At 27.4% G+C, this 17,654-nt stretch overlaps 1 protein-coding gene across 3 annotated transcripts in view; it reads right to left on the minus strand.

Moving 5' to 3' along the window:
* LOC147803240 (uncharacterized) overlaps positions 1 to 17,654 on the minus strand; it is a 66,247-nt gene that overhangs the window by 41,435 nt on the left and 7,158 nt on the right. For 2 of the 3 annotated variants that reach the window (XM_087150632.1, XM_087150630.1), the window contains exons 2-3: positions 11,094 to 16,062; positions 3,885 to 3,948 (exon numbers count right to left, since the gene is read on the minus strand). The gene's annotated coding sequence lies outside the window, so the exon portion shown is untranslated. The remainder of the gene's footprint in view (positions 1 to 3,884; positions 3,949 to 11,093; positions 16,063 to 17,654) is intronic. The other variant, XM_087150631.1, reaches the window with a different exon arrangement.

Genomic DNA, 17,654 nt, shown 5'->3' on the forward strand with positions numbered 1-17,654 from the left:
CTGATAATTATATACAAATTAGCTAAGATGATAGTATTCTATTTTTTCACAGATTTCTTTTCACTGAAAAGAAAAAGATACTAAACAGACTAATCCATCTTTCTGATTCTTCAATCATAAACTAACCATATATCTATAATAATACACACAAATAAAATGTGATAACTTGTGGCCACCAGATGCGGGAATAGTTTTTGTTATAATTTAATTTAAAGTTAATGAAGCCGATGACACTATCCGAATGTTCTTGCCTACAAGATAGCGAGCACATTATGTAAAGGCTTAGTTCTTAAAGATGAAAACGCAGGTCTTGATATCATTCAGTTTTATTACTAATTTATTGAACAATATAAGATGAGCTCTGCAATAAAATGCTGCGCTAAATATTATCACTCAAAATTTAATAATTTTGAGTGATGATTCTATTTAATGAAAAGAAATAATATTTTTGACTTAAGAGGTCCACTTAGAATATGCATATTATTTCATATAACTATTGATTTCTATGAAAAATTCAATACACAGGTGATTCCTCAGAATGAAAATAAATATTTTTCAAAATATTGTTGTCAGAAAGGAAAAGATAATTTGGAATATATGGCCTTCATAGATCAGTAAAGAGAAAGATTGAAACTTATACCTTTAACTATTATGCCTTTCTATTACTCTCTCTGAATCTAATTATGGGGATCAAAAAGTATTACTCAAATAGTATAAAATGTGTTTACACTAAGACAATTTGGTTGAAAATAAGTGAAAAATATTATATTTAGCATTTTAATAATTTATGGTTATGAAATAGAGCATGAAACACCCGTATCTCTTTCTGAGTTAGATAAAATCTTCCAAACACAGATCACTTCCAAACATTATATATATATTTTTTTAAAGTTTGCCTTTATTTTCACACACACTTATTTTGATCTAAAAGAAACAATTTTCTTTAATTTTCAATTTTTACAATTTCTTTAATTTTGAAAATCAATTTCGGATAACTTTTTTACATGTATGAAAATAAAATTTTTGTTCAAATTATTATATTCATATTTCATATTTTAGTATAAATATAATTCTGATAATCTAACAGAGTTTTTTAGAAACTATCATACTGTTTTTTACAATTAAAAAGTACTGAAATAAGTTATAGATGGTAATTTGAGTGCAAGAAAAAGTATATATAAAAGGAACACCGGTGTCTCATCTTCGTCAAATGGTTAAAAAATAAAATCTAGTATTTTTTAGGGACTGTTCAACTGATCATTTCGAGCCATGGGTATCGTCATTTATAAAACTAAGATAGCTAAATCGTTCAGATTCTGCAAAATATTAATCTTTAAACTTTAATCTTTAAGATTGAGCAAAATTTTATAATTTAATCTTTAAGATTCTGAAAAATTTAATGCAGTATACTGTTAAAAAACTATTTAATAAAAATCTCCATTTAATAAAAAATAATAGATTATTCAAATTATTTTTAAGTTAAATAAAATTTGAGTAAAGAAGTCTCGAGATTCGATGTCGGAAGTGGTAAAACAGAGAAATTTGTGAGGTATGGTATACATATTATCTAATGCTAAATTAATTATTCAAGAATTATTTGAAATAATGCAATGTAATAAAAAATTTATTGAAGAGCAATTTTTATCTAAACTTTTTACATTTCATGATTTTGTGGAAAAAAATCGAGTAAAAAAAAAACAATAGAAAAGATGTAAAAAGAAAACAAAAAAAGAAGGAAGGAAACTTTTACATTTCTAGTTATTCGTCGCCAAAAAAGTGCTGAACTAACGTTTTGGTAAATGGGGTGTTTTAAACTTATCCAACAATTTGTTGCTGCATGCATTTTCCCCCCACTTGACTGAGTTTCAATGAAGAGAAAGGAGAATCATTTACACCCCTTTTACTTATCTCACTGGGTGGGAACCGTGGTCGAGTTCAAGTGAAATACCTTCCTTCTGAAAACTGCCGTAACAGGGGAACTCAAAATCTCAGACCCTACCGGAATGAAAGAGTTAAGGAGGAAAATTGAGGTTATAATCATACAACATTAAAATTGCAAATAAGGTGCTGAAATTCAATCTAACTGGGGGAAAAAAGAGGACAAGTTTTTTCTTCCTTTTTTTATATTATTCGTGAATAGTAAGATCTGAATTAAAAAGAGCCATCTATAAATCTACATATATTAATGCATATACTAATGGACCAATATATAAAAGAAAGGAGAAGTTCTCCTTGCCAGTTGCTCCCTCATACACATCTGTTCTTGTCTTTCTAAAATGTTCTACCCTCCGTGCATGGTCTAATTCTAGTTGATAAAAGAACGACTCTTTGTTTTAAAAATTGAATTGAAAAATTGTTCCTATCAAGTATAGTGATGGTGAAAAATTAAGGACTTTTTGAAACCTTGCACCAAAATTAAGTACTTTTAAGGGTCTTTATTTTTCAAAATAAAGGTAAGCAGTTTAAAAGCACTTTTAAGGAACGTGTAGGACACTAGTTTCTTTTTTTTTTTGCCCTGGAAACAAAGTCAGAAATTAAGCTTTTTTAATGCTGCATAATACTTCAGTGATAAAACAAATTGAATGAAAGTAAGTACTTTTCCTCTCTCGCAACAGGAAATACTTTTCCAACAAATTTAAAGTGCGATCTCAAATACATATTTTAAACAATTATTTTTAGAAATTATGGAAATATCTTCCAAGGAGAGGTTAATTTCGAATGATTTTAAACGCAACTAGGATTGATAGGAGTAAGAAGGACAAAAAAATTTAAGCAGTCCTAAATTTAATGCATAATGCAACAAAGGATGATCAAAGAGAATCAAGCAATTATATCGCTTACATTTAGAGATTTAGCTTACTTTTTGATGAATTATGTAGCTGATATAAATATTCAAAAAAATATACTAAGCCCAACGTAACTAAATTGCCTATATATAACTTAGAATCATAAAAAGTAAGAGTAAGGAAGGCATAAGATTATTAAAAAAAATGTGCTTGAAAAGCAGTTAAGGAAACCTTTTTCAGAACAGAAAATTTATTTATCAGGTGACTTTCTTTGTTTTGTTGTTCAAAGTGGTTTAAGTATTGAATTTAATATTACATCATACATAGCTTATAAAAGTTGAAGCCTTTGCAAAATGTTTTTCCAATCATAGTGAACTAAAGCAGGATTTGTTTTTTTTTTAAATAAAATTTTTATGAAATATAATAACTTGAAAGCAAGGCATTTTTGCCAAACTGACATTTTTTACATGTTTTGAAATTACGTAACGAATACATAGTGATGGAGAAACTTACAACAGTTTCTCCACCTAAAGTTATATATCTATAACTTTAAAACAGATATATATCTATATAAATATAATCTATAACTTTATAAGATCTATAGACAGCCTGATAGAAAACAAGATCTATAGCAACATGCAGTAAAATTTTCCAAATATTAGAGATTTAAATAAGCAGGTTGCCAGACCAGCACGAAAAAAGATTGGTGCTTTAAAAAAGGATTTCTGGCTAACTCCAAAAGTACTCTATTTTAAGACAGATTACCGATGAGATGCATAAGTACTTTTAAGGCAAAAATCTGGAAAACAATCATCAAAAGAGATGCTTGGAGAAGACCAGGGCCCACCCAGGGCCAGTGAAGAAAAAGAAGTAAATCTACAAATAGTGCCATTGAAGTTTTGATGTTCAATTTTTATAAGCAAAACATTCTATTTTTCGATAAGAAAAAAAAGTGAAATCTATTTTTAAAGCAACAAAAGTAGGTTTTGCTTTCATTTTCAATATAAGCATTTTCCGAGAAATATGTATATATAAGTAATATATATATTTCAAATTAAGATAAGAATACTATATAAGAATTAAAAAAAATTAACATACCCTCTCCAACAAAGAAAGCGTAGCTTTAATCGCACCTTCTGGTCGACCAAAAGGGAAGCAAAACCTAAACAGGAAGAAAAAAAGTTAATTGGCCAAAAGATAGAAAAACATATGTTATATAGCAAAGTGTATTTTGATTCAAAAGACAAATGAATGGTACATAACTATATTTACATCATAATTCAAAGTCGGTAAAACCATTGGAAGATGCTCTACTATGTTAAGAATTTCCTTTTTTTTTTAATCAGTTTCAGAAAATAACAAGGCAAAATATGAAAACTAATATTTTTCTCAAAGCACTCTATTAGAAGATCAACAAGCATATCTTCTATCCAATGTGAAAAACAATGACAATTTTATGTGCAAAAAATCGCTATTGAGATAGCATTTTATATACCCAGCATGTTCCACATTTAACATAATTTTCTTTAAAAATAAGATTTATAATTACCTATCAATGATGAATATCACATCTTAATGCTAACTAACGAAAAATCTTAGTTCTTGCAAGAATCTCAATGTTGGACCTCTAAAATTTCCAGGGCAGTTATATTCAAAATGGCAAAAATCCTCTGAACCAAAAGACTGTGAAAATTTTGTCTGATTATAAGTTTTTGATTAGTGAAAGTCAGAGAGCCAATTATATTGAGAAAGGCGGAATTATGTGATATTCCCAGAAAAATTACATACCCTGCTCCTAATTTTAAGATCCTTAAAGATAGTACCGAAAATCCGGGATATCCCCTGAATACAATCACCCCTCTTACACACACTAAATTATGAAATAAAAAGATTTAAACAATACTTTAAACAACAAACAAGTTTGCTATTAACTAAGTCTAGAGCAAAAAAAGAGACAACCTCTAAGAGGATAACCAAAACTTAAGAAAACAAATTAGCAAGTGGATTTTGAATAATAAGCTAATTTAGTCTAAATTATAAAGAAAAGAATAGTATAATTATCCAAAATGAGTAATTTGGTTTTCCAGAAGTATTCTTAAATGCTCCTCAATATTGGCAAAAATATCTTTCTCTTTAGCAGTCACAGTTCCAATGCCGTCTGGCCTTAGCTAGAAAATAACTTTTACTTTTTTAGAATATTATTTCTGTAAAGCACATGTATATTATAATAAAATTAGTATGCTAAATTATTTATAATATACATATACTTGCTCTTAGCATTGATACAATCTTTATAACAAGCTATGAAGCTTATTTAAAAAATGGTTTTAACTTGCTTCTTACATTTCAATTAAAATTAAATTTAAAAAAAAATTGTTTCTTATAAATTTTTATCAAGCATCACTCATATAAAGTAAATGATGTATAAAAAAAACCTGATTATTAGAAATTACTAAAACAAGAACACAGTTTGAATTAAAAAAAAAGAGATTTAGATCTTTTTTACATGTAATTTATGCATTTATGTCTCACTGCTTCATACAATTTAAGCTTTTTAAAATAATTTAGATATGTTTTGACATTAGACACTGAACAAACCATCCAAATGTAATGCATAAGTAGAAAAATTAATTTTTATAATAAAGAATGTTCTTTATTTTTATGTTAAATATTGAATGATAATGCAAATTTTAAATTAAATTGAAAATTATACTAATATGAATGTACATTATTTATCTTTTTTGAGGTGATTTTCTATTTTTACCTCCTATTTCTAAATCTGTACTCAATATTTAATAAATAAGCACAATAAAACTTAGTTGCAAAAAGAAGTTTAATTAGTTGACCCACTTTTCAAATAAACTAAGTTAAACTTTTTATAAAAAAATTGCCTTACTGTAAGTTACACCGTAATTGTTTTCTACTACTAACTTAAACAACTGAAACATTTTACTTTACAAAAATCTCAGTAACATTAAAAGCCATAATTTCTGGGAAAAAAATATGAAAGTTGCGGATATTTCAGTTCATTATTTGTTTTTAGCTAAATATAATACATGAAATAACTTTAATTAGCTTTAGCATAATTTTATATTTGAGAGAAAAAAATTCACTTTAGATTAAATTAACATTAAATTTTATTATAAAAAAAAGTATTACAAAAAGTAATTAAAACAAATAACAACATACCAGTATATTCAACAACTTATTACATGCTACAGTTTTAATAAACTAATATAATGCCTACATTTTTTAAATACTCTAAAGAGATCCATGCTTTAATATCAAACAAACATATTATCATTTAAGTTAATTTTATTATGTAAAAATTATCATAATATTAAAAAAAAAATAATCATTTCTAATAAATGTAATCATTAACTATACAAGAAAACTTTTCCCAGCTGTAACTTTTAACATTAATACTTTAAGAAATTTAAATTATGCATAATTAAGATTAACAATAAATGATCAACAGTGATACAACAGTGCACCGTATCAGGTATTAACTACTGATAAATATATTATTACAACAATAACATTAATCACAAAACAATAATTCTAAGTCATACATAACAATAATATGAAAGAAACTTTAAAGGAAAATTTTGAATAATATCAAATATTTCAATAAATGTAGTTAAAAATTGAAAGGTTTTTTTCTTATAATCCAATAGATTTTACAGAGTAATTTCATTTCTCTTAAAGTTTTAAGGAATAAATTTGAAGAGAGATGGGTGTCTTTTTATCAAAGTATTTTGTCATTTAAATACATGATATTAATCTTATAACACTTATTATGTTATAATATGAACTGTAGAAGTATTAATTTAATATTTCTTAAAAAAATGAGTGGAATAAACAAAACAATTTTAGGTTGATGTCGTTACCATTCTTTCCAGTTATGTTTCAGTGCTTGGCAATTTAGACTTACATTGGAAAGAAAAAAGAAAAATTAAGAATAAAGAGAAAAATGTTTTTGTTTTTTTCTCTATAGTCTTTTTTTAATCTATTCTAGAAACATGCAAAGAATAACTTAATTTATTTTAATAGATCACACACAGAAGGATATATACTTTCATAGCATTTAATGGTAAAATCTAAATTTTGAAATTGAAAATTTTACTGTCGATAACTTTTTAAAGATAAAAAAAAATTCCATGTGCAAAATAAATCCACGAGGAACAATAGCAAACTTTGTCTAGTTATAAAAATAAATCATATGTTTCAAAAGTATAAAAGAAAAAAGAGGCTTATTCACACTACTTCATGGCAAACAAACTAATTTAATAATAGAATATAAAATAGTCCCTGGCTATATTATTAGATGCACTATAAGATTCTATGTAAATTTATAATAATTAGGTGATACTATGCATCTGTATTGTTTTCACTCGGATGAAACGGGTTTGCATTCGTTTACAGTTCTGTATCATTTGGTTAACATTGTAATGTGATATGTTAAAAATAAATACAAATTGAAATTATATAAAAAATCTCATGAATAAAAACCCATTACTAACGGGATTTTTCGGGATTACAGGCTGGGATTTTTCAAACCCTGTTTATTACAGATCGGTTTAATTTTTAGTACAATTGTGAATTTAAAAAAACGTTACTTTCTATAAATTTTTTTTTTTAGAAAACATCGATATTTTCATTGAATTGATACTGATGCTAATATAACACAGGGATATAACAGACTATAAATAATATACTATATAGCTAGAATTTGATATTCCTCTATTACTTAGAGGGAGGGGGGGGAACAAATACAAGTTTGAACATAACATACACAAAAAATGCAAGTCATTATATTAATAATAAAAGCTAATAGATATATTTTGTTTTAGTTTTCCTTTTGATTTTCAAAACTCACATTTGAAAAATATTAAAACTAAATACTAATCTTCTAAATTATTCATACATTAAAAAGCAAATAATTAGACATTAGCAAGTTCGTTCAAATCTGAAACAGTTTAAACTAACAATTATTTTCAAACCAGAATAGCTTAAAAATGAGTTTGATGTAATTTTCTTAATGATATATGACTGTATTGGTGATATTTAGACAACATTTCTATCTAATTGTCAAAATTAGCCAGTCTACAGTGTGTTTCCAAATGGTGAGGTTCCATTTTGTAAGTGCAATGTTTTTTAAAAATGTTTTGTTTATTATTGCCTACTAAATAAGTTAACACATAACAATGAAAATTAAAGTTGTTAAAATCATAGTTATTCTCATAAAATAAAAATTTATTTGAAAAACAGTCTCTAACAATTTATATGTTACTGCTATAATATAATAAAAAAAAAACAAGAATTTGAAAATTTACAAACTTTTATGTTTTTACATTGTCATTGTTTTTACATTGTCATGTTTTTACATGTCTTGATAAAAAATAATCCAAAAATATTCATCGAGACATTGTTAGCATTATATAAAATCTAAAGTTTAAATGATGAAATAGTTTTGATAATTATAAAAAACAGCATAGAATTTTTGCACAAGCAAAAATGAAAGGCAAAACGTTTTCAAATTCTTATCCTTTGCTGAAAATAAAAGCTTAGTAATTTAAAAATTCTTTAAATTCCACTGAAATTATTTTTCATTGTAATTTTTTCATAAGTAGATAAACTTGAAACAACACAAGTATAAAATCCATTATTCAATATTAAGTATTCACCAAAATTTTTGGTAATTAATGTACTAAGCAGGGGTAACTGTGACACTAAGTGAAAAATCCTAAAACTTTTGAGTGCTAAAAATCTATAAAAATTTATATACCATACAAGATTGGTATTTGACATAATTTTTTTCAGGGTGAGTAGCCAATTCTTTCAACAAAAAATAAGCACCTTTTAAAGACTTTTTAAGCACTAAAAATATTTCAAGCACCATATGTATTAACAAAATGCAAAATAATTTTCAAAGACTTTGCATGATCATGACAAAATAACTAGTTTCTGACAAAGAACTCTTTTTTTGATTATAATAGCCATCATAGATCGAGAGATTTTAAGGTTCGATTTCCCAGGGTGGAAAATGAAACCTGTAATTGAGAATATCTCACAAAAGGGAGAAGAGTTGCATAAGAGAGTGCAAGAATCTCACCAAAGCATTTGGTTGGGGAGTCCTCCCCGTGCACGACACTGTTTGGATCGGGAAAGATCTCGAGTCTATGGAGGTGAGCAGCAAGCCCATTTATGAAGTAATAATTCTGATTTTAATCGACACTATTGAAATTTGGAACAGGTGGGTGTCATTAAATAAGGGTACCAGGAACATACACTTTAGACCCTAGAGGAATTTAAATTTGCCGAATGAAATTCTGAATTTCACCGAAACAACAAAAAGATGCAGACGCACACGCTTACTTTTAGCTGAATATCAAATTCATTTAGCCAAATTAGATTTGATTTGGACAAAAACTAAATAGAAATAGAATATTTAGTAGTTATCTAGAAAACAAATTGTAGAAATTAAACTCCAAAGGATTACATAATTAAGTTGAAACTTTAAAAAATAAACATATATATAAACTCCCCAATTTTATTTCTAATCTGATCTTAAATGAAATAAATAAGAATAATTCTTTTGGTTTGTGATTTCAAATTATTATATTTTAAAAACTTTTAAACCATGATTTATTCTTTAAACAAGCTACCTTTAGTACTAAGTTGTTGAAGTCAATAAGTAAAACAAATATATATGAAATAAAACTACTCATTGAAAAATTTATTATTTGAAGCAGTCTTTATCTTTTTCTTTCTCAGGTCATCCTCACTAAATCCAAACAAATGTAAAAATTCAAAGTTTATTCATTTATTTAACACAGTAAAACCTCGTAACAACAATATTTTGGGGACTAAATTAATATATTGTTGTAGAGATACATATTGATATATCGAGGGCCTACATACTTTGGGAAAAAACAAGTTACTTCTTTCCAATAATGATTTTTAAGAACTAAATATAAATCTATAACAATAACTGATCCCCTGTGGCAGAATCGCAGCGACATTGTCGCAGATTGTTACAGAGTTCTTGCAGAAAGATTTTTCTTTTTAAGAACAAAAAAATTTACTTTTATTTTCTGCAGAAACTTAAACATAATATTTGAATCATGCATTTAGATAAGAAATTTTGTGCGCATTCAATTTAGGCCGATAGTATCTTAAATTGATGCAATGTTTCGATTGAATTTTTGACAGTTATTGATATAGTCTTTCACATGGTTTTTAAATATCCCGATTATTTCAAACAATAAAAGTATTAGAATCATGCATTTGAGTATTTACTTTTCAAAGCACTGATTCCATCTAATTTTTAGCAGTTATTGCTATTGATTTCCCCATAGTTTTTAAACCTGATACTTTTTATACAATATTATTTATTACAACCTAATCTGGAAACGAAACATGCATTTGAGTAGTCTGATTTGTGTGATTTCGTCTTTGATCTTTTCTACGGCAATTACCACTATGGATTTCAGTTTTTTTATTGCGATGATTATTTACAAAATGTGAAGAAGGAAATAATTTTTCCGTTCGCCACCAACAAAATGTGAGAATATCACCCATAATATTAGAATAAAAAATATTACATGTTCAGTTAAAAAAGTATATATTTTTTTAAATTTTTTTTAACACAAATATAACTTTATTAGAAACAAAAACGCAATCTAGATAATGTAGTTCTTGTATTTATTTTTTCATAGCCATCGTTGAACACTGATTCAAAAAAAAAGAAGCTTTTTTTTGGGGGGGGGGGGTTACGATTACTAATGTTCAACTCCGTATTCTTGTAATTCTGATTCCAATCCTGAAAACGAGGGAACTCCGATCAAGTATTGGAAGAAATTAACCTTCGTGGAGCATTTTTTTGATGGAAGCAGTAACACATATTTGCGTTACATAGAGAGAAAAACCACTAAATCCTTCCACGGTTAGTCTGACGGCCTCATAAATCAGTCCGAATTCCTATATTGAGGTGATGGTTACTTATGTTGTCTACCATCAATATTTTGCTGGAAAACCATAAAAATTTTTGACTTGGGTCTTTTAAGGAGAGAATGTTTGGCAAGTAATTTTTGTTGATTGATAGCGTAACATTCTGAAATTTTAGAAAAAATTTCAAATGTAATCATCAATATCAGCATAAAAGTATTCAAATGAAGCAAGTATTTTAGACAGAGAGAGTATGAAAGTGTGTGGGGGCACAGCCCGTTCAATGGCTATTTAGTTAATTAATAGCAAGATTTTAAATAGTCGATAAAATAGATTAAAAAATTAAATTTTACTTACAAATAGAATGGCAATATTCGAAAATCCTTTTCTTGCGTTGTAAGGTCTAAAGAAAATCATTCTGGAAGGTTCCAGCAGTTTTGTCAGATTCTTCCCTGTCTGTCTGAGTATTCAGCAAAAATATATCCTATAAAGTTAAATTACATTGGTTTATGATAAATTAGAGACATGGTTTGTATCAAAAATTGTACAGGTCATAGAAAAAAAAACTAAAATTGGAAATATTTAAAGACATTGGTAACAACTGAAACACGTCATAATAAAAATGACTGCAAAAAAATCACTGAACTTACCCGAACTTTTGATGAAAAGAGCTAAAAAAAAAGGTTATAAAACAAAACAGATAAAAATCAGAAAAAATAAACTTAGGAAGAAAAAAAATTTAAAGAAATCTAACAAAAAAATTATAAAAAATTAAATTAATAACATAAAATATAATTATATAAATTAAAATATCTATATTAAAATACATGAATTAAATCATGATACGAAATATAATTATTTAAATTAATAATATAAAATTAAAAAAAAAATTTTTTTCCAATGGCAGGCACTGAATTTGAATCTTTGCCTATACTATGCCAGAATTGTTGCTCATTTCGCGTTACCCAGTGGGCACCTGTGAACCAAAGTCACGGAGGCGAGCAACATTTGCCCACGCCACACTGCCACAAACCCGTTTATAGGGTGGGCCCCATTCACACACACAACAGAGGACAGCACAAAGAGAGAGAGAAACATCCATGCTCAGAGCGGGATTCGAATCCGCAGCCCACGGCTTCGCAGTCACGCACGCTAACCGCTCGGTCACCTGGCCGGCAAAAAAAATACAATTATTAACAAGAAAACAAAAATTTACAAAAAACTAGAAGGCATGACAGAAGGATAAAATCGGAAATACTTGGACTAAATATTAAAAAAAAACAACAGAAAAACGAATGCGAAAGATGAAGTTCAAACTTTATAAAATCAGGAAGATACTGAAAACGAAGTAGGGCGATGGACATGAATGGATTTGATCGGGTACACTTGAACGGAAATGTTACCAATCAGAAAAACTAGCGCACACATCGCAGAAGAAAGGGATGAGAAATCATAGTAGGGAAAACGGTACATCAACTGAAAAAAATCATACATTTTCAATTAACAATACAAATAAAAGCACATTAGAAGCAAATACAGAATATTTCAGAAATTAAGACAAAAAAAATATTGGAATTGAAAACAGCACAACAATTGGAAATAAGAACACAGCAGATATTGAAAATAAAAACAAAACATATTTAAAAACATTATACATAAAAAATAGCACAAGCATTAAAAATAAGGAGAATATACATATTAATAAAAAAACAATTCTTAAAAGCTGGAACAGAATGAACGAAGCTTGAAAACATTGTGAAAAAATTGGAAAAATCAAAAACAAAATTTAGAAGGAAAAAAAAACTAAATTGAAAAAATTAGGAACTCAGGGAAAATATTTTTCGCCATGAAAGGAAAAACGAAATATGGAAAATTAAACATGAGTTTGATCAACTTCAGAACTAAAAAATATTACCGATCGAAAAATAACCTGAAAAAAACTACAAATAAAAGCACTGAAAACATGAAAAAGAAATAGTATAACACTTGAGAAAGCAAAGGACCTATTCGGGGGAAAAAGCGACAAATAAAAAAAGAACAGCAAAAGAAAAAAAAACACACAAACTGGAAAAAAACTAACATCAAAAAAAGAAAACAATGGAGGTAAAAAGTTTATTGAAAAAGTAAAGATACAGAATACACACTGAGGGAAAAAAGCAAATTAAAACAATTTCACATTAAAAAAATAAACAGCACATAAATAGCAATAAGAAAAACATTCGAAAAAAAGTGAAAAGCTGAAGCACGATAAATAAAATTGGAAAATGTTTACTAAACATAGAGAAAGAAACTAGAGAAATTCAAAATAAAACTTAAGAAGTGAAACAAGAGGAAATTAATACAAAAACTTGAAATGACTATTAAAAACTGCAAATGGAAAACAAAGATTCATATATAAATAAAGAGGGAAGGTACGACAAACGAAATAAGGCAATAAGACGAAGAGGATTTCCTCAACTTTATTTGTACCAAAGTGTTACCAATTGAAAAACCTCCTGAAAAAACCAAAGAAAAAAAGGAAAAAATTCAACAACAAAAAAATAATAAATAATGAAGCAACGAACATTAGGAAAATGGAACAAACACGCATTAGAAACTAGAAAACAACGAATAAAACTGGAAAAACATTGAAAAAAAAATGGAGAAATCAAAATCTAAAATTAAAAAACACTGAATATAAAAATTTAAACCATACTCAAATAATTGAAGAGAAAAAAAGCGTAATTCTGGAAAAAAATTATTCACATGGAAACTAAGAGGGAAAAACGAAATAGGGAAAATAAAACATGAGTGGATTTGATCAACGTAAATTGAATGAAAAACAATCAAAACACGTTCTGAAAAACTACAGTAAAACTTTGAAAAAATTTAAGAAATAGTTGACTACTTGAAAAAAGAAAAATGTTGGAAAAAATAAAAGCAATTGGAAAAACAAAATACTCACTGAGAAAAAAAAACACATACACATTTGAAGTTAAAAAAAATCATGCACATTTAAGATAAAAACAAAATGTACAATGAAAACAAAAAAGGAAAGCACAATTGACGTAAAAACAGAAAGCACATCGAAAATTTAAAAAAAAAAAAAAAAGCACATACATATGAATAAAACAAGGCACTAAAAGAAAAGAGGAAAGCTAAAGCACAATGAATCAATGAATAAAAGTGAAAATCATATTAAGAATAATGAAAAACAGAAGAAATCTAAAACAAAAAACGGGAAAAATGGAAAAGACTACAAAGATTTTAAAATCACTCACAAAACTAAAAAGCGAAAAATACGGAATTCTGGGGGAAAAAAAACCATTTACATATAAAGTAAGAGGAAAATTACAAAAAAAAGGGAATAGGGAAAATAGAGCATTAGTGGATTTGATCAAATCTATCGAAAAACATCCTGAAAAAAAAACTGCAGGAAAACATGAAAAAAAGAAATAGTGCGCTATTTGAAAAAACATATAAGCAAAAAAACCCCACTGGGAACAAAAATATAACTGAAAAGAAAAACAACAAAATTTATTAAGTAAAAAAAAGAATGCACAATAGAGATAAAGACAGTACTCACTTTGAAATTTAAACAGAAAAAATATTGGAAAAATATTGTAAAATAAATAAATAAAATAACAAATTGAAAAAACACTATAATAAACAAAAACATTAAAAAATGTCAAAAATGGTACATCACTCGAAAAAAAAAACACTTACTAGAAAAAAACGAAATAAATTATTAAATTAACACAACAATTGGAAGTACGAAATACTCTCTGGAAACAAAAACTAATAAGAAAAACTCGTTTGAAGTTTTTAAAAAAAAAAGAAAGAAAAAAAAAAAGAACATTTGAATAAAAATTTGAGGTCGAACAATTAAAATAAAAACAGAACGCACAATGAAGAATGGACATTGGAAATTTAAGAAGAATAAACATAGGAAATTAAAACAGAGCAAACTTAAAATAGCCCAAACACAGGAGAATAGGACAAAACATTAAAAAATCAAGTGGAAAGCTGAACCACAATGAATAAAACTGGAAAAAACATTAAGAAACACTGAGAAAGAAACTGTAGAAATAAATAAACAAGCAGCGGGAAAAATAAAAAATAAACAGAATACAAAAATTTGGAAATTACTCAAAAGTGAAAAATACGGAATACGGGGAAAAACCGATTCACATATAAACTAAAAGAAATTTAAAATAAAACATGAGCGGATTTGAATTTTAAGAAAATATTAACAATCGTAAAACATCTTTAAAAGTTACAGAAATAGTACCACTTGAAAAAACAAAGCACTTAATGAAAAAAAAAATGAATAGGAACAAAACACTTATTGGGAACAAAACATTCATTAAAAAAGAAACACATTTGAAGTAAAAAATCAACACATATTTGAGATAAAAACAGAACGAACAATTGAAAAAAAAGGAAGGTACATTGGAAATTGAAATAGAAGCGATAAAAACTAAAACAGAACAAACGTTGCAAATAAAAAAAAAACATATATAAAGACACATACATAGGCAAAGCATTCGAAAAGCAGAAACACAATGCATAAAATTGGAAAGCACATAAAAAAATAATGCGTTAAGAGCTGGCGAAATTAAAAACGAAAATTGAAAGAAAAAAAAATAAATAGAAGTCTTTAAAAATTCGGAAAAAAAAATCTGGAAAAAAAAAATACTGAATACGAAAAACATAAAGATTCACTTATAAACAAGGAGGGAAAGAAAACACACCGATATGTATTAACATTTGAAACAAAACATAAAATTGGAAAACGCAAATACAATGATATGGTACCAATGAAATTCGTTGCTAGTCATTCGGAGAAATAAAAAAAAAATTAAAAAAAAGAGAATAAAATAGGAAAATGAAGTAAGAGAAAACAGGATGAAAAAGTTAGAATAATATAGAATGCGTAGATACAATATGGAAAACGAAAGACACGAAATTCGTCGCACGTAATTTAAGAGCTTGCAATTCTCGAGCGCATGCAGAGAGAGGTGCACCTGAATAAAAATGCGAGAACCGACGCGTCGGTCCCCTCACGCCGGCAATAAAATAGAACCCGAATTAATTTCATTAAATTAATAAATGACCATTTAATTATACAAAACTTAAGATAAATAAATACATTACCAGCACGAACTTACCTTTTAACGCAGAAAAATGCACAACCATTTTGTGATGGTCACGTAAAATTTTTTTTTAAATTAATCAAAACTTACCTCTAACTATTCACTTACTTGAATCTGATTACATTCATGAATGTCAAGCAAGCACTTACTGGAGGTTTTAAGCTTCTTAGAAGTTTTTTTTTCTTCAGAATCTAGGAAGGAAAAATGAAGAAAATTAAACTGGATTCATAATGAGCGATTGAATGATTGGGTTCTATGTATTAATATAGTTACTCATATTTTTTTCTTTTTTAAAACAAAATAGTTTGTTTTTTGTGCATATGTTACTGTGAATGATCGAAATTGGTGACTTCCACCGGTGAATGTTGACAATCTCGCTTTGGTAAAAGTCCGAAATATATACCATGTCTAATTAAGTGCCCGGTATACCCTACACTGATGTTTTTCTAAGGTTCAGTGCCAGGTATACATTTGCCCGGTATGCCCTATAGCACTGTTTTTCTAAGGTTCAGTGCCAGGTATACATTTGCCCGGTATGCCCTATAGCACTGTTTTTCTAAGATAAAGTGCCACTGCCCAGTATGCATTTAACTGGTACTCCAAACACTCACGTTTCTCCTAATCTACCCTCAGCAGATATTGAAATATCGAATAAATATAATAATATCAACAAATAAATCAATATCAAATCGAATATAACAAATATTTCGGACATAACAACGGTACGGACACTGAGTGTAGAAATCTACATTCAGTGGCCGACCCATATACAGTATACTCTCGATATCTCAAAGTTAATATCTCAAAAAAAATTTAGATATCGCGAATTTTCGAGATACCAAGTTCACAACTAAATATGCTATAAAAACTATAAAAAAAAATATTTCCAAAATATTACTCTAAAAAGTAGAATCAGGAAGCATAAGAATATCGAATACTAAAAATGCATATCTGAAACTTTTACGCTTTTCGGAAAGGTGTTTTCCTAGTGGTAGGGTTAATGAAATTGAATGTCGGTGTTTCGTAACAATGTAACAGACAATTAAAAAATCTATCAGAGAACTTTCAAGCCTATATCATAGGTGTTTAAATTACATGCATACATCGGTAGTCAAAATTATTTTAAATTGTATTTATTTAATGAGGAATAAAATGTGACTATAAATTTTGCCACCACATTAAATAACTGGAAGAGTTGGCAAGTATGAATATGCATCTAATGATAGTTGACTATAAATCTAGATATAACAATAATTTTTTTTTTAAAAGTAAGACGAGAACAATTTAAGCATTAAATAGAAAAGAATTGACTTACATTGCGATTTTTGCAAAAAAAAAATTTTTTCGATTTCGAAAAAAATTGAACAAAGCAAGGTTTTGAGAAAAAACCTTTCGACATAGGAATTCAAACTAACATTAGGCGGATATGTAATGGGAAAAATATTTTTTTGACATAACAAGGTCTTCGAGATATCTCAAGTATACTGTATATAAAATTAATAGACGGCTAAGTTTAAATTACTTACCTAGCTATTTTTACTAGCTTCATTAACTAAAATTAAAGTATTTTGGATTTGTATTCTTGGAAATAAAGGATTTTTCTGAACATGCAAAAATCAGGAATGGCAGGACAAAATTATAAATATCAGAGCAAGCAAGGTTAAAAAATTTACTAGAAATATCAGGAGTACCCTGCATATTATTGACGTCGATGTTTCGGTATCAGTTACTACAGGTATTATGGTTATAGGTTCTGTTTTAATACTAACCAAGTATAAGGTGT

This window comes from Parasteatoda tepidariorum, chromosome 9 (assembly GCF_982258835.1).
Source record: "Parasteatoda tepidariorum strain Cologne lab strain chromosome 9, Ptep-v5.0, whole genome shotgun sequence".
NCBI lineage: Eukaryota > Metazoa > Arthropoda > Arachnida > Araneae > Theridiidae > Parasteatoda > Parasteatoda tepidariorum.